The sequence below is a fragment of the Carassius gibelio genome, chromosome A1 (genome assembly GCF_023724105.1).
Source record: "Carassius gibelio isolate Cgi1373 ecotype wild population from Czech Republic chromosome A1, carGib1.2-hapl.c, whole genome shotgun sequence".
Classification (NCBI taxonomy): Eukaryota; Metazoa; Chordata; class Actinopteri; order Cypriniformes; family Cyprinidae; genus Carassius; species Carassius gibelio.
In genome coordinates this window covers 33,807,937-33,826,484 of record NC_068371.1, presented here as the reverse complement: position 1 = coordinate 33,826,484, position 18,548 = coordinate 33,807,937, and the positions used below count along the sequence as shown (strand labels likewise).

The 18,548-nt window shown below is 36.6% G+C and overlaps 1 protein-coding gene and 1 long non-coding RNA gene across 12 annotated transcripts in view; one reads left to right on the top strand and one right to left on the bottom strand.

The window, feature by feature from the left end:
- The window catches only part of LOC128020811 (NACHT, LRR and PYD domains-containing protein 3), a 638,518-nt gene that overhangs the window by 24,570 nt on the left and 595,400 nt on the right, over positions 1-18,548 (bottom strand). The window lies entirely within an intron of this gene.
- Positions 7,562-18,548, top strand: part of LOC127939993 (uncharacterized) — a 235,539-nt gene continuing 224,552 nt past the window's right edge. Inside the window, exon 1 of the long non-coding RNA XR_008148938.1 lies at positions 7,562-7,621. This is a non-coding gene — a long non-coding RNA (uncharacterized LOC127939993). The remainder of the gene's footprint in view (positions 7,622-18,548) is intronic.

The window sequence follows — 18,548 nt, the reverse complement described above, 5'->3', positions numbered from 1 at the left end:
TATTTTTCGATCTCCTTACACTCCTGTTGTTTTAGGCCATCCTTGGCTAAAGCTCCATAATCCTCACATTGATTGGGCTAAGGGATCCATTTTGTCTTGGAAGTTGTCATGTCATGTTGAGTGTTTAGTCTCTGCTGTTCGCCCTGTGTCTTCATTTTCTGTTTTTCAGGAGGAGGCAGGGGAATTGTCTGGAGTACCGGAGGAATATCACGATATGTGAGGGGTTTTCAGTCATTCCCGAGCCATGTCTCTTCCCATGTCTCTCCCCTATCACCCATACGACTGCACTATTGATCTTCTCCCGGGTACCACGCCCCCACGGGGAAGGCTCTACTCCCTTTCGGCTCCTGAACGGGAGGCGTTAGAGAATTACTTATCCGAATTCCTTAATGTCGGCACCATCGTTCCGTCCTCGTCTCCTGCCAGCTCTGTTTTTTTTTTTTTTTGTCAAGAAAAAGGACGGGTCGTTGCGCCCCTGCCTTAAATTATTAGGGGCTGAATGACATTACTGTTAAGAATCGCTATCCCTTGCAACTGATGTCCTCGGCCTTTGAGATTTTGCAGGGAGCAAAGATTTTTTCCATGTTCGACCTCCATAATGCTTATCATCTTGTGCGTATTAGAGAGAAGGACGAGTGGAAAACCACCTTTAACATGTCCCTCAGACACTTTGAGTATAAGGTTCTTCCCTTTGGATTGGTCAATGCCCCCGCCATTTTTCAGGCTCTTGTTAATGACGTCCTTCAGGATATGCTCAATTTATTCGTCTTTGTCATCTCGATGACATATTAATTTTCTCACCTTCTCTCCAAGTCCGCGTACAACACGTTCGCCACATCCTCCAACGCTTGCTTAAGAATCGACTATTTGTCAAGGCTGAGAAATGCTCCTTTCACATGTCCTCGGTAACGTTTCTGGGCTCGGTCATCTCTGAAGAGGGGATCAGTATGGACCCAGCTAAGGTCCAGGTGGTTGCCGACTGGCCCGTCCCTGACTCTCGTGTCGCTTTCTCGGTTTTGCTCATTTCTATCGTCGTTTTATAAACAATTTTAGCCAAGTGGTCGCTCACAATGTGACTGGAGTAATGATGCAAAACATTCAGCCTTGAAATCACAGGAATAAATTACATTTTAAAATATATTCAAATAAAATAAAGTTATTTTAAATAGTAAAAAATCTTTCAAAATATTACTGTTTTTGCTGTATTTTGGATCAAATACATGCAGGCTTGATGAGCAGAGGAAACATCTTTAAAAACAATGTTACTGTTCAGAAATGTTTGACTGGTAGTGTATATTGTGAATAAAATTTGTATCCAAAAATAAAACATCTAATCACTTACCTTTATTTTGTTTCTTATCCATATTATATACTTATGAAAGGAGATGTTAGGCAGAATGACGTGTCGTTCAGTTAAATTTCATATAGTAATTAAACTGTAAATAAGGTTTCTATGTCATCTCATTTTGTGTGTCAAATATATTTATTTGTATACATTAATTGTATAATAATTGTAATTAAATAATATTATTTGCCAAAGCTGAAGTGATTAGTATGTATTTTATTTATTTGTTATGTATAACAGGATTTTAACAAATTGCAAGAGCTGAATAATCAATCAAATTCTATTGATTGATCAGTGAAATAATTAAAGATTAGTCGATTAATCATTCTAATAATCGTTAGATTATTTGATTATCAAAATAATCGTTTGTTGCAGCCCTAACACACACTGTCCTTCTGCCGCACGTCGATGCAACTCAGAAAATACGGCTCTTCTTTAAGGTCATTCTTAAAGTACCGGTATCATGAGGAACCATACTGTTTTCTAAAGCAGGGTATCGCGATACATTTTTAGTATCAGTATATCGTGCAACACTAATACAGACATATACACACACACACACACACACACAGTCAGATCATTTAAACACACACACACACACACACACACACACACACACACACACACTGTCAGATTATCTACACACAAACACAGACACACACACACACACACAGTGAGATAATCTACAGACACACACACACACACACACACACACACACACACACACACACACACACACTTCTATGTTCTTAATACCTCAGTATCTGCAGCTGACAGTTTGGACTCTTCAGTCCATCAGAAATAAACTTTACACCAGAGTCCTGCAGGTCATTGTTCCTCAGATCCAGCTCTCTCAGGACACAGTTTGAGGATTGTAGAGCTGAAGACAATCTCTCACAACACTGAGCAGTGAGATTACAGCCAGAAAATCTAGAAGAGATTAAATACAATTTAAGAAATAACAAAACAATAAAGACATTTACTTTATTGTCAGAGTGTTGTCAGTTTTCTGTCCTCAGGGAATGGAGGATGATATAATCTGAACACTGAATCACAACAAATTTTATAATCTTCAGATTGATTCATATCTGAGATCAAATGAGTTCCTGACTGTTTATTCAACTCATGAATATTTAACATTTTGCTAAATGTAGCAATGTTTTCTGTAGGTATAAAAAATAAAACTTTTGAGAGACTCTTCAGACAGTTGATCAGTTTTTTATTTTATGTTTCTGTATTAAATCCTTCCTGCTGTATTGTTAATGTGATCAATATTTGTAGTTTCTCTTTATTTGCTGCTTCAGATGGATTAGTTTGAGTCAGTGCTGTTCACAGGAACAGTAACTTGCTTTGCTTTATTAACTTTATTAACTTTAATCAAGGTCACAGTCATTCAAGATCAAACGAGACGTGTTGAATAAATGCTTGATATGTAGTTTAACTTCACAGTAAGAGACAGAGATGAATTCACTGAGTCACATATGTGGAAATCAAATCCTTTAAAATTAGCTTAATTAAATAAAAGAGTCCTGAATGAGAGCATGATGGAATAAAACAGATGAATTTAATTCTCTGTCAGCTGCTGAAGATCTTTTAAATGATTAAGAGTCTCAAAATTATATTAACATTTACTATTTATTTGACTACTAATCATCATCTATGAACTTACAGATCTGTGGAAATTAATTTATTATCTCTGTTAGTGACTGGATTAATATTTAAAGTATAGGTTTTGCATGAGTGTATAGAGATTAACTGAGCAAAATAGACATTATTACACACAATAAACATGTTTAACAACATGGATTGCAATGAGGACACTAATGAGATGTGTGTCCTTTACTGCAGATTAATTATTCACTATAAAAGGCTAAAAATAGCATTACAGATCTCAGAAACCGCTTGTCACTGTCACTGTATTTGATGAATCAAGCTTCTAAAGGACTGATCACTTCTGAAGCAGAACAGCAGCGGAGAGCAATTAGGAGACGAGGAGAGAGATCACATTACAACAGACAGCTGCCAATCATCAAGTTCAGTGTAGATGGTGAAGCGTGTGTCATTCTGTTCCTTTTGACACGATTGACTCAGTTTCGAATCTGCCTTTTGGTAAACTTTCTTTCTCCCTTTTCAAATTTCAGATCACATCAGAAAAGCCTTTATTCTTAATAAAATTTTGCCCAATAAGGTGGCATCCATTTAATAATTTGAATTACAATTTAAACTCCACTCATTCTGCTTTATAATGTATTACAGTGCTGAGGTGCATATAATTGCATATATTTGCAATAAGTAATTAGCAAAATATGCTACTATTTTCAATCATTGCTCCCCTAAAGATTGAAAGATTTTACTAAATATTTGTTAATTAATAATGTTTTCAACTCAAAAGTAAATATAAGTAATGCATATAATGCAGTTATTTTAATATATTTTACTGTTATTTATTGTAAGTACATTAATAAATAAAATCAGACTTATTAATAGGCTTTCCCAATCTTATTTGCGTAAGAAGTTGGCGCGTGATGAATCTGCACTTTTGCTGGTTAATAGTCTATGCTTGCTGTTGCATGACATGAATGGAATTTTCTTTTTTTTTTTACAACATACAATGACTGCAGAGGAATCTGAACCTGACCAAACAAATTATCTACTCTTATTATCTGATCGTGGGTGTATCTCTCTATTAGTTTTATTGGATCTTAGTGCTGTGTTTGACACAATTGACCACAACATTCTTTTGCATAGACTTAAACACTTTGTTGGCATTAATGGAAGTGCATTAGCATGGTTTAATACCTCAAGGCTCAATACTAGGGCCGCTACTCTTCACGCTTTATATGTTACCCTTGGGAGATATCATCAGGAAACATGGTGTTAGTTTTCACTGTTATGCTGATGATTCTCAGCTCTATATTTCTTCGCGGCCCGGTGAAACACACCAATTTGAAAAACATCCAAAACTGGATGACGAGTAATTTCTTACTGCTAAATTCTGAAAAGGTGTTAATTATAGGACCTAAAAACTCTGCTTGTAATAACCTAGAACACTGTCTAATCTTCTACGTCCGCTATGTTCTCAAAACTCAGGCAATTTGATAATACCTAGAATATCAAAATCAACTGCGGGCGGCAGATCCTTTTCCTATTTGTCGCCTAAACTCTGGAATAACCTTCCTAACATTTTTCGGGAGGCAGACACACTCTTGCAGTTTAAATCTAGATTAAAGACCCATCTCTTTAACCTGGCTTACACATAACATACTAATATGCTTTTAATATCCAAATACGTTAAAGGATTTTTAGGTTGCATTAATTAGGTAAACTGGAACCGGAACACTTCACATAACACCCTATGTACTTGCTACATCATTAGAAGAATGGCATCTGTTCAGTTGCTTTGACGCAATGTATTTTGTTTAAAGCGCTATATAAATAAAGGTGACTTGACCAAACTAAAGACAGATGAAGCTGGATGCCCGACATCCTCATAAAGATGATCCATTAGACGCTCCCATAGCAGCTGAGTGTTTTACATTCATGTCAGGAAAAGGACCATTTACATCCAAATGTAATTTAATGCATACAGAACACAACCTAACACAACTGCTTAATCAGCCATTTTCAGTAAGATTTATCATTACTAAATGTGTTTGTGTGCCTGTGCATTTAACTTGAATAATGTCCAAATTATATCGGTTTTAAAGCAGTGGGTAATTCACTCGTCTACTTTGCGATTCTGTTGGCAAACATGTTTTTATTCAGGAGAAAATCTCTCATTCAGGAACATTTATTTTAGAGGAGTCAGATTCATTATTAAATATGATCCTTTAGTTGATGATGAAACACTCACAGAGCTTTTCTGCAGTTGATCACAGCTGGTATCAGTCTTCTTCTCCCCTCAGCTGGTGTGTTGTATTTCATGAGGTTCAGTTCATCCAGTGTCTCCTCTGACATCTGAAGCATGTAGGAGATTGTTGAACAGTGAGCAACAGTGAGTTTCTTCTCTGAGTGTTTGTCTGATTTCACAAACTCCTGAATCTCTCTGGACAGAGTCTGATCTTTCACTTCCAGCAGACAGAGGAACAGATTGATCGCCTGATCAGCTGAGAGAGGATTAGGATCATCTGGATCTTTGATCCTCTCTTTAATGTACCGTGTGGTTCTGCGGATTTGCTTTGAGCTGTTCTCTGTGTGTGTCAGTAGATCCTGTAAGAGTCTCTGATTGGACTCCAGTGAGACGCCCAGCAGGAACCGCAGGAACAGATCCAGACGTCCATTCTTACTCTTGAGAGCTTTATGTACTGCTGATCTTAGTAGATCATACAGAGAGACTTCAGATCCAGATAATCTGAATTCGAGCAGTGGATATCTGAATTCATGCAGTTGCTTCTGGTTCTTTCTTAAATAGCAGTAAAGCAGATAGAAAGCAGCAAGAAACTCCTGAACGCTCAGATGAATGAAGCTGTAGACTTTCCTCTGATGAATCACAGATTTCTGCTTAAAGATCTCAGTGCAAATCCCAGAATACACCGAGGCGTCAGTGACATCTATGCTGCTCTCAATCAGGTCCTCCTCATAGAACATCACATTGCCCTCCATCAGCTGTTTGAAAGCCACTTCAGCAAGTTTCACAATCACTTCTCTGTTGGACGGAAGGAGTTTCTCTGGATCTCTCTCTTCATACTTCTGCTTCCTCATGTTGATCTGAATCAGCAGGAAGTGGATGTACATTTCAGTCAGAGTTTGAGGGATTTCTGCACTCAGATCTTCTTCCAGGAGCTTCTGAAGCACAGTGGATGAGATCCAGCAGAAGACGGGGATGTGGCACATGATGTGGAGGCTTCTTGCTCTTCTGATGTGTGAGATGATTCTGCTGGCTTGATGCTCATCACTGATTCTCTTCCTGAAATATTCCTCCTTCTGAGGCTCAGTGAATCCCTGAATCTCTGTCAGACGGTGGATGTATTTGGAGGGGATCTGATTGGCTGCTGCTGGTCTGGAGGTGATCCAGATGAGAGCAGAGGGAAGCAGCTCTCCTTTCATCAGCTTTGACATCAACACAGCCACTGATGAAGTCTCAGTCACATCACAAACTTTCTGAGCGTCTGAAAACATCAGTGTGATTCTGCTTTCATCCAGACCATCAAAGATGAACACAACTTTACACTCCTCATAAATCTGTGAGTCCAGATCTTGAAGTTCAGGATGAAAGTCCAGCAGAAGTCTGTGAAGACTGTACTGATGATCTCGGATCAAGTTCAGCTCTCGAAATGGAAGCACAAACATGAAATCTACATCCTGATTGGCTTTTCCCTCGGCCCAGTCCAGAATGAACTTCTGCACAGAGACGGTTTTTCCGATTCCAGCGATGCCTTTAGTAAGAACAGTCTTGATCTGCTCTTTCTCCTCACATCCTGCTTCAGCGGAGGCTTTAAAGATGTCATTGCAGTAGATTGGAGTGTCTTGTGAGGGTTGTGTTCTGGCTGTTTTCTCCATCTGTAAAACCTCATGTTCTTCATTCACTCCTTCTCTCTCTCCCTCTATGATGTAGAGCTGTGTGTAGATGCTGTTCAGGAGGCTTTCATTCTCCTGGAGTTTCAGTCCCTCAAATAATCTCTCATACTTGTTCTTCATGCTGGTTTTGTGCTGCTCTTTGACTCTCTGTAGTTCATCATTCACTGCTTGAGGAGGATCTCTGGTCTGAGTGTCTCTATACACACTGCTGAGGAAAAAAATGATTAAAAAATATATAAATACATGATTTAAGCTATAAACAAAATAAAAATGTAAATCATTACAGGTGGCAGTCTAGTATTTTTCATATATTTTATGTCTTACATATGGACTCTTAAGTTAATTTAAAAACATTAAATGTTTAAAATGCACGATACCAAGCTGGACAGTGTCTCACCTGGGGTCAGAGGTCACTGGTTCAGCACTGGGGTCAGAGGTCACTGGTTCAGCATTGGGGTCAGAGGTCACTGGTTCAGCACTGAATGTAAGAGGCTCAAGCATGGATGCATCACTCTTCAGAGACACACAGCTGGGATCTGGAGATGAAGATCTCTTACTCTTCCTCCTGCTGACTCTAAAATATAATTATTCATACACATCTTCACACAGTAATGAACACAACACATTTAGTTCAGATGATGTATGATGTTGTAGGAGTCAGTCTATTGTGTACAGTACAGGACAGTGTCTCACCTGGGGTCAGAGGTCACTGGTTCAGCACTGAGGTCAGAGGTCACTGGTTCAGCACTGAGGTCAGAGGTCACTGGTTCAGCTCTGAGGTCAGAGGTCACTGGTTCAGCACTGAGGTTAAGAGGCTCAAGCATGGATGCATCACTCTTCAGAGACACAAAGCTGGGATCTGGAGATGAAGATCTCTCACTGATCTTCATGATGAAGAACTGATCTGAGGTCTGTCAATGAAAAACAAAACTAATAACAGAAACACTTTGACCACATCAGTGGAGGAACTCAGTGCTCATGTGTTTGTTGAGAATGAATCAAAACAGAAATCATGAATCTCTGTTCAGAGACGAGTGTGTTTTATGCTGCTGTAATCTGACACCAGGTTTTTTGAAAGCATGAATCCCTTTTGTGCTGTAATGTGACCAGCCGACATATCCAACTGATAATATTTATTTATTTATTTGTGGCTATGACTCTGTTCACATTTATTTTTTAGTAATACTGTATTTTTCTAATCATGCAGGTGTAGTGATTCTGTGCTTGTTCAGAATATAAACTAGTGATATCTGACTGACAAATCTTCACTGTTTTTATAGTATCAGACCAGAGTTTAATACATCACCATCAGTTACTCCTAGTTTCTCTAGTCGAGCAGGATTCATGTGAGATGCCATATGGAGGAATGACAAAAAAAGGAAATTCCCGAAAAACAACACAAGCTTCAATCCGTGGAGGATCTGATCAAAGAAGAAAAGGACAAACGATCGCTTCTGTGGTCACATGTGAAGAAAGCACGTGAAGACAACAAGAAAGACTACTATATCAGATCCAGAGCTTTTTTATTGAGCTTCACTTCTTTCGACTTTTGGCCTGTTTTCCTCAGAATTAGAACAAAATGTTTTGCAGACTAAAATTTCCCCTGCTATTCCCACAAAGTTTTAACTTTAAACATTACATTTTAAGATGTTCCATGTAATTGTAGAAATTCAAGCTATTGGAAATTAAATAATTATTTAATTCAAGAATATGTGGAGCATATCCAAACATTAAAAAACAAATACTGGACACAGACAAAGTTTAGAAAGAAATATAGCACAGTTTGGGAACAAAAAAATTGTGAAAAAAAGAGAATTTAGCATTCAATTTAGAAAAAAGTTGGCCATGAAAAAAAGAACGTATTCAAGACATAATCAGAGATTTCTAATTAAACTCAATCAACTACCCATCATCCAACAGTGATGATTCAGAAAATGTACAGAAAGACTGAGACTGTGTTTATCAAGAAAAAGCCTTGGAAAGATCTGGAAGGAAACGGATGGAAGAAGGAGAAAGAAACAGAAAATACTTGTTTAGTTTTGAGAAAAGAAACGCAGAAATAAACTTAATTAGAAAATAAAAATGAACAGTACTGTTACTGAGGACCTATTTGTCTCTAAATATTAGACAGATATTTATTCTTAAGGAGAGGATGTGATTCTTTTAAAACAATTATAAAAGTCCAAAAACATTGTCTTTAGAAAGAAATCAGAGAGATCTCAAGACCTTTCTCTAAATGAAACTGAATTTTGTATAAAAGCTCTTAAAAACAACAAATCCTCTGGAAATGATGGGCTTACATCAGAATATTATATAGTTTTTATAAATGATAAATCTGAATTCCTGTTAGCGGTGTGTGAAGAATCCTTACATCACTTAAACAAGGTGTTATCACCTGATCCATAAATGTCAAAAACATATCCTCTTATTAGAAAATCTCATTACTAAATAACGATTATAAAATAATGGCATACATTTTTGCAAAACATATGGAAAATGCATTAAATGAGATAATTAAAGAAAATCAATGTGGATTAATGAAAGGTCATCACGTTTCCTCTAATATTCGTTTAGTTACTGATTTAGTGCAGTATATTAATTTATTAAATGGAGACCCTTTAATACTTTTTCTGGATTTTAGAAAAGCTTTTCCAGTCTTTTGTAGCAGAAATGAGTCGAACCAGACAAATTAAAGAGTCTATCAGAGCTGTGTGCATTGAAACGAGAGCCGAACTCCTCAGGAAGTCATAAATCAGTTCTAGTGCCACAAGAACCAAGCAAGATAACCAACCAACCAACTTGTTCACACAACAGCTTTCAACATTAACACCAATAGAACAATTACAATTTTAATTCGCAGAAGAGATTGTCAAATGTATTGTTCGTGATTGAAATGCAACGCTGGACATCACATGTAAACCCAGGAGATCAAGTTAAATACTTGCATTGACTTCCCCCACCCAGCAGAACCAGACTGAAATTCCTAAGGGGGGAGGGCTTTAAACCTTTGTCTTCACAGAAAAGTCCTTTGCCAGAGAATGGCAATATATAATATATTATATATGGACCAGAATGAACTCAAAAAGACTTATAAATGAATCGTTCCATTGCTTAACTCCATATTCATTTATGTGTAACCCACACATTTGACTATCATGTATAATCACTTATTGTGTATGTCTTTTGATAACTATAGGATACATAGTCATGTCTAGTATTGATGTAATCGAAATTTCTTGCTTGATGTTGTCCTGACAATCATTTATTTGTAAAATATATCATAAGCATGTTATAGGAATCATGTCCAAAATTAGACCCTGTGAGGCAAGAACCACATGCTTGGTAAGATAAACAAATGATTTATGACCCCAGACCCAAGACCATATCTGATTGGTCAAGGCAACATTTGAGGGGTGGCCAACAAGGAAGTTTAAATACTTTTGGACCCCATGAAATTTTGCTTTTAGTCTGCTTTTAGTTCTAGCATTGCTTGTGCTATCAGTCATGCTATTAGTCATGCCTGCTCTTAGCTTCTAGCTTGTAGCTTTGCTACCTAGCTTTAGCTTGTAGCATCTAGCCATGCGGTTAGTCATCATTGTTCTTTGAGCGCGGTTCCAGCGTGTTTCAGCCTGCACGCCTGCTGCTACTATGCCACGATGAGAAGGAACACAACCTAGTCTCGTCAAACTTTATTTCTTTTCTTTTCCGTTTGAGAGTTTCGTGTTCTGAGTTAAGTTTTGTAACGTCGACCTCGTCTGCGCGTTTGAACTCCAACCAGCCACACAACTCCAGCTTCAGCCAACGCCCAAGCACGGGCTCCCAAAGACGTCACTTCAGAGACTGAACTTCCAGCCAATCAACGACACCGGGATAACCCTTTCACCGAGGCTCCTTCTTCACAGGAGATGCAACTTTACCTCCAGACTGTGACCTTTACTGGTGTATCTAATATAATTTTAACCTCATTGAGGAACTCAATGCGAGCGCTAATTACGTGATTGATGGTTGTTCATGTCTATACAATTTAACGTATTGCTGTAAACTTGGGATTCCATATTTCCATTCTCTTAAACTCATCTTTCCCTAACTTTCGATCTTCCTGCAACTTGTGTGAATGTGTGTGTGCGTGCGTTTATGTGTTAGATTAGTTTATATGTCTTAGATTTATCTAATAAAGCCTTATTCATATTGAAAAGAGAAGTATCTCGTGTTTTGTGCTTACAAGTTAATGTCTTAAACTGCCGATCTTGTTACTGTGCTAATTGATAGTGTTTTCACTATAGTTTGGATATTAATATCCAGCGAAGATTTGATGTTCAACAGCTCGTTCACTGAACCGCAGGCGCGTCTCCGTGAACAGCCGTGAAACAGTGATTCTGTTCAAATTCCCTTTAAAATCTTAAATGATTCCCTTTGAGCTAAATTGACCTGTTCCCGTTACACCTTCTTGTAAATCAAAATGGTTTAAAGCTTACTGTATATCTTGGCACAGCATCTGGATGTTATCATATAAATATAATAATAATAATAATAATAATAATAATAATAATAATATCATATAAATTTATAATAAAGTAAGATAAGTACTTTACAGAATTATTCACAGATGTTATCCTGTAAATGCAGTTGTTAGTAGATATATTCATAGTGTTTGTGATAAATGTACCTTTTGTAATGTATCTGTTGAAGATATTGAATCTTTTTTCTATTCCTCTTTGGGTTGACTTTAAAATAGACATGACAAACAAATTTAATTCCAACATTTAGATCCTCAAGATACTTTGGTTTGTTATCGAAGCCATATTTTTCTGATAAACATATTATGTTATTAAACTATTAATTAAAAGGTTTTATTCATAAGTCAACAGTAATCCAAAAGAAACCATCATATATTACATTCTGTAACACTGATCTTAAAATATATTTTTGAAGCCCTTTCTAATATGAGATCACAAAATATGAAGCTTATGAAAACAATACAAATACTAAAGCTTTTCAAATCTATGTAACTTTCCTAATTTATGTATTATTTTCTTATTTTTATTGTCTTTTGTTTATATGTATATGTTTGCATAACATTTTTATTTTAGTTGTTGCTGTTATGTTTTGCATGCTTTGAGATGTGCAACGCTCCTCTATTTACATTGTGTCTTTGTGTGATGGAACTGAATAAAGAAAAAAAATAATAATAAAGAAAAAAATAAACACACACGCCTTCATTTTTGTCGGGGCTGAACGCAGCCCTGTTCTACCTGCAGAGCAGGTTCCAGAGATCACGTGACGCATGACACATGAATGATTTCAAATAATAATAAAACACAGCAAGACTTTCTTTCCCACCTTTGCTTATTAATTAGTAATGTATCCGTAAATTTCTCTCAACTAAAATAATCGCTAGAGTTTTATATTATTATAATCCTGAAGATGAACTTCCGATCATCTGATTTTACAAGCGTCACAACTCACTAAAACGAGTTAAAGCTCGAGTTTAGTATGAAAGCGACGCGAAAACGAGCACATTGTACAATAATATGAGATTAAATCAAAAGCTTATTACTGAACTTACCGTAATGTGATTTTTATGCCCGTTTGTAACTCTTGGAAATGTGAATTTACACTCGGTTAGTATTGAGACTCTACTTTCGGTTTCAACACGAAGGCGTATCCTCGTGATGCAGACCGCGCATGCGCAAGAGACCTCAGGCGACAACAACACACAAGCCCCGCCCATTTGTCCTATGGAAGCATATGGGTAGCATTATTCAATTTGGGATGTAATATGCAAAATGACAATGTAATATGTAAAATGGCAATGCATTTCTGCATTTACATTTACATTTTCCAATACATTTGTGCAACGTTTGGTGCAAAAATGAAAATGAAAATTAAATTACATAATTTTCATTTGCCATTTCCTACCCCAGTTTTAATATGTAAAATTAATATTAATTGTAACGCTTTATAAGTTGTAAAATGAAAATGAAAATGTATTACAGAAATGATTATATATGTCTAACATGTTCAAGCAAAAACTGTGGCAAAATGATCATTTAAATGTTATTTTTCTTAAATGCATTAACACTCACAGTCAAGACACTTACGATTGCATTTTCATTCAATGACCCGCAATGAATGTAGCAAAATTCAAAGTGCACATTGAAAATGCACTCCGAGCAGATCACGTCTCCCATATGCTTCCATATTTGTCTACTTTCAGTCTGTTAAATGTGTTCAGCGCCACCTACTGCACTGGAGTGTGACAACACTTTTTTTGGTTTTGTTTTGTTTTGTTTATTTATTTATATAGTACAGTTTAATACAACTCACGTTGCCCAAAGTGCTTTACAGTTACAAACTAAACAAAAAATAACAAGAAAATGACAGAGATAGACATATCCACCTCACATACATAAACATTAACCCATTTAAAAGTGCTCTCCATTTGAATTTAAAAGATGTTGTTTTAACACAGCTTTGAACATGTGTAAAGACTTGAGAGATCTAATAGATTGAGGGAGGTCATTCCACAATTTAGGGCCTGCTCGAGAAAAAGCTCTATCACCTCTATGTTTATATTTTGTCCTGGTAGTGCACAGGAGATGTTGATTTTCTGATCTCAGGGATCTAGAGGGGCTGTAGATTGCCACCAAACCGGACAAATACACAGGAGCTAGATTGTGCAAGGCCTTAAAGACAAGTACAAGGATTTTATAAATAATTCTATAAAAAAATAATAATTTTATAAAAGTCATACTGGCAGCCACTTTAAAGAAATTAATAACGGAGTCACAGATTCATATTTCTTTGCAGACTTTTTGCAGCAGCATTTTGGATTTCCTGTAAACGCATAAGTGCTCGAACATCAACTCCATAATAAAGGGAATTACAGTAATCCATACGAGAAAAGACAATGGACGTAATTGCTCTCTCAAAATCTGAACTAGATAGAAATGGTTTAGTCTTAGCTAACAGACGTAAATTAAAAAAAAAACAAGATCTCACCACAGTGTTAATTTGTCTGTCCAACTTTAAATCACTATCCAGAACAAATCCCAAGTTTTTTACATTAGATTTAACAAAACCAGTCAAAGAAGTTGCATTCAAGCACTGCAGCACCTCATTTTTTCTAGGGCCAAACACAATAACATCAGTTTTATTTACATTAAGCTTTAAAAAATTGGCAGCCATCCAATCCTTAACATCGTGTAAGCATGCTAATAAAGTGTCAAGTGAGTTTGAATTTAACTCACTCATAGGCAAATAAATTTGCATATCATCAGCGTAGCAATGGAATGACACTTTATATTTGGGAAAAATAGCCCCTAAAGGTAGCATATAAAGGGAGAACAGAATTGGTGCAAGAATTGAACCTTGTGGGACTCCCCAAGGAAGATGTAATCTTGAAGAATTACAGCCCCCAATATTAACAGAAAAAAATCTATCCGTGAGATGCGATTTAAACCATTTGAGAACATTACCTTTTAGGCCAACCCAGTGTTCTAGGCGGTTGATCAAAATCTCATCGTCCACCATATCAAATGCTGCACTAAGGTCAATCAGAATTAAAATAACATTATCGCCATTATCCAGTGAAACAAAGATGCCATTTAACACTTTGACCAACACTGTCTCAGTGCTGTGGCAGGACTTAAAGCCAGACTGAAATGGCTCGCTAACTGAATTCACAGTGGTATGTGCTTTTAGCTGCTTAAATACCACTTTTTCTCAAACCTTGGCTAAAAAAGTTAAATTTGAGATCGGTCTAAAATTATTTGGATCCTATTTGGCCAAATTAGGCCTCTTTAATAATGGCAAAACTGTAGCATGCTTAAAAACTGCTGGACAGGTGCCCTGGCTAAGGCATTTATTAGTCAGATTCAACATCGTAGTCCCTACACTAGCAAACATCTGCTTAAAACGATGAGGTGACAAAACATCATTTTTAGATGACGAAGGCTTAAGATGAACAACAATATCTGCCAAAACTGGAAGGGTAATGAGATCGAATTCTCTCCATTCTGTGCTACAAGGCACAGCGAGGTCAAAAGAGTAGTTTCGGTATTGTAGAATATAGAATATAGACCAACAATTTTATCATTAAATAAATTCCAAAAGTCTTCACAATTCAGGATAGAGGGATCTGGATACCTAGTTTGCCTAAGGTTAATAACTGAATTTATAATCTTGAATAAAATTTTAGGTTCATTCACATGTTGCGTGATAACATTCGAGTAATACTTATGTTTAGCATCTCTAGAGGCCTTCTGAAATGTCTGTAATGATTCTCTGAATATCTCATAATAGACCTGCAGTTTATGTTTTTTCCACCTCCTCTTCGTTAACCCATGGAAAATGTTTAATTTTACCCCTTTTTGCTTTGAGAGGAGCAACATTATCTAAAATGTCAGCACAAACAGAATTAAACAGTTCCAAAGACTCATTAACACTTAAATTCATCAAAGCCGTTTCAGATAAAATAGAATCACCATAGTCTTTGTACAGAGCAGAGAACTCAGCACCAGTTGAGGAACTGATTTTCCGAGACCATATTTTTTTCTGGCAGTGACTTTCTCATATTCTTATAAAAACATACAGTGAACAACACTGGTTTATGGTCCGAAAACATTACCTCATCAATCATAATGTCCCGAATGTGCAGGTTAAAAGATAAAACAAGATCCAATGTGTGGCCCAACTTATGAGTTGGCCCTTTGACCCACTGTATCAGATCAAAAGAGTCAATCATATTTACAAACTCTCCTGAAACCACATCCTGCCCACAGCACAGGTGTACATTAAAGTCCCCAATAATTAAAAAAATATCTGTGTAATCAGCCTACTCACAAAATCAGAAAATTAATTCATAAAATCCTTATTTGGCTTTGGAGGACGATACACAAGAGCCACTAGCACAGGATTAGTCAACATTACCTGAAACGTTTATATAGCTTAAAGCTATTATACATTTCAGTAGAGATCGTCCGGCATTTAATATCATCCTTAAAAATAGACATAAGGCCCCCACCAGTTCACCTAGGAGAATTATAATTATAAGAGGAGTAACCCAATGATAAAAGGTCAGCCAACGGAGTAATATCTCCTACCTTTAACCATGTTTCCGACAAAAAAAGGAAATCCAATTTATTGCTCATGATAAAATCGTTAAGTATAAAATTTTGTTTCCCACAGATCAAAGCCATTTGCATTGTGGCATTTTCTTTGGTCATTTGCCGCTCGATGCAGACGGAGTGAAGATTCCGCAGCTCAATGCCTCTCGTACAGGTTATCAATAACAAGAACAAAACAAAGACAAACACAACAGGTAGACGGCATGACATGAACACCGGCGCCATCTTCCTCAGTAACTCTACTCATCTAGTTCATATACAGTTCATTTACATTTCTTTACAGTTATATATCTCAAATGTATCTGTGCTTATTTTATTCATAACAATCGGAGTATTTAATTGTGTAGTCCATACATATGTCCAAACCCAATCTAGTAAATATCTTCTGTTTTTTGATTGACTTGAATATTGTAATATTTTCTACTGTTTGTCTGTATCCATCATCTCTCTTCTGACACTTTTGCACATTAATGGACACTGTGATTTAGTTTTGTTCAAGATGGATCTCTATGTGTTGATTCCTTGTATATGGTATTATTAGATTAATAATAATATGAACACAAACACAGCAGCAGGTGTAGAAGAGAGCGGGACACAAACTAACAGTTCTGGACTTCCTCAGTTTGTGTAAATCCACAGTTCAGAGAGTCATTTACACAGTTTTGACGAGCAGCTGTCGTCAGCGTCTCATGTTTCCAGCAGAACTCACTAGAAATCACATCTGGGACTCATCTTATGTCACTGTGATGACATCTTCTCGTTCCTCCAGAAATTACATTCTGCACCCAAACATCATTTATAACCTTTATAAAATCCTGATAATAAAACATTTATAGTCTCAATACCAATCAAAATATCATCATATGAACTCAAACTGATGTCAGGATTCAATCTTTCTGTGTGAACGTCTAAGACAGTTTCCTAAACGAGACTCAAACAGCTCAGAGTCAGTGAAGAGCACATTTAAACTCTCATTTCTATTCAATCAGATTTGGTCCAAATAAAACGAAAAAAAAAAAAAAAATGCACATTGATAAATGATAAAAACGCTAGTAAAAAAAGTAAAACCAGCAGGAGTCAGGGCCAGCGCTCGCGACAGTGTCCACCTGTGAACAAGACATGGCCAGGACTCAGTTTACACACATGACTAACAACATTCAGACTTCTGTTTGCACATTCATTCCCTTCTCAGACGCTTTTATCCAAAGTGACTTACATTAGAGTTCAATAAGCACTCTGTCACAGTAATAGTCAGAGAAATTGTGAGGTCTACTGAGTTTCTGATAAACACACAATTGCTCTACAATTTTCCTTTTAACTCATTTTTCTGTTATTTGTTTCTTGAAGGTCATTCCCAGGATTGGATCCAAAAGACGTCTACCCCGCTGTAATAAACACACAAAGTTCTGTAAATCTTGGAAACCGTTCATGTTTTCAGTGTTCCTGTTAAATAAAACTAAGTTTAGTGTAAATATGCACATGTCATTCCAGTTATGAATGTACATTTAAACAGGTTGGTATAGTCAATCTTCATGTTTTTAGCAGTTAAACATAATTCAGAGTTAATTAACACAGTGAACACAAAAGATTTTAAAGAATGCTGATGTGTTTTCTAACAGGTCCTCTCTTAGGCGGTCCTCTGTTACTGTCATTTCAGAGACCTCGGTCGGTTTTGGAGGACGGACTTTTTGATATTCCGTATTAAGGACATGGTTTGATCTACATGTTTTTGGACCTATACATGGTGCCCAAAAGTTGTAACTTGGTGGGACTGTAAAAGTTTTTTTTTGTTGACCTTTGAAAATATCACATCAAACAACAAATAATTGTTAAAATAGTTTAATATCTACATAGTGATAAATGTAAACATGTTATGCATCTATGTCCATGTTTGTTTGCCACACAATTTAGCAGTCATTAAAAAAAAGGCTAACATATTTAGAAATTGTTTGCTTGCTTGAATTACTTGTTACAAATCCTCGACCTCGACCAATCCTCTCCAATGAAAGTGCCTCCCAAAAAGAATGCATATCAACCTCTCCGTTGAAGTCTTCTGGGGGTGGTGAAAGGTCACTTACTAAAGAAATAATGTAAAAACATTACACAGAAGTCAAATGTGTATAGGAATTAAAAGCTGTTTGAAACTCTGGGTGTATTTGGGCGAAAATTAATACTAGAAGATAACACTTTTCAATGAAAGCATGTTTACCTGACAAATGGAAGGCCCCCTTCTTATGTAGGTCCATGATGACAACTGGTGGATGGTCCCCACAGTTCACAAAGGAATACTCGTAGTCATGTTCTGTAAGAGCTTCAAAGTGAAGATATCCTTGCATAATCGTATCAGCTGAGGGAAACTGCACACCGGTAGTCCTTTCCAAATACTCCACCACTCTGCAGACAGCAGTATGGACCTAAGAAAGAAACATAATAATGAAAAAACAAATTATACCATACATTTTAACTGTACATTTCCCCCCACAAAAGGACAAAATTACAGACTATACTTCAATTAAGATAAAAAAAAAATACCTGTAGCATATTCCTAATAGTTATGC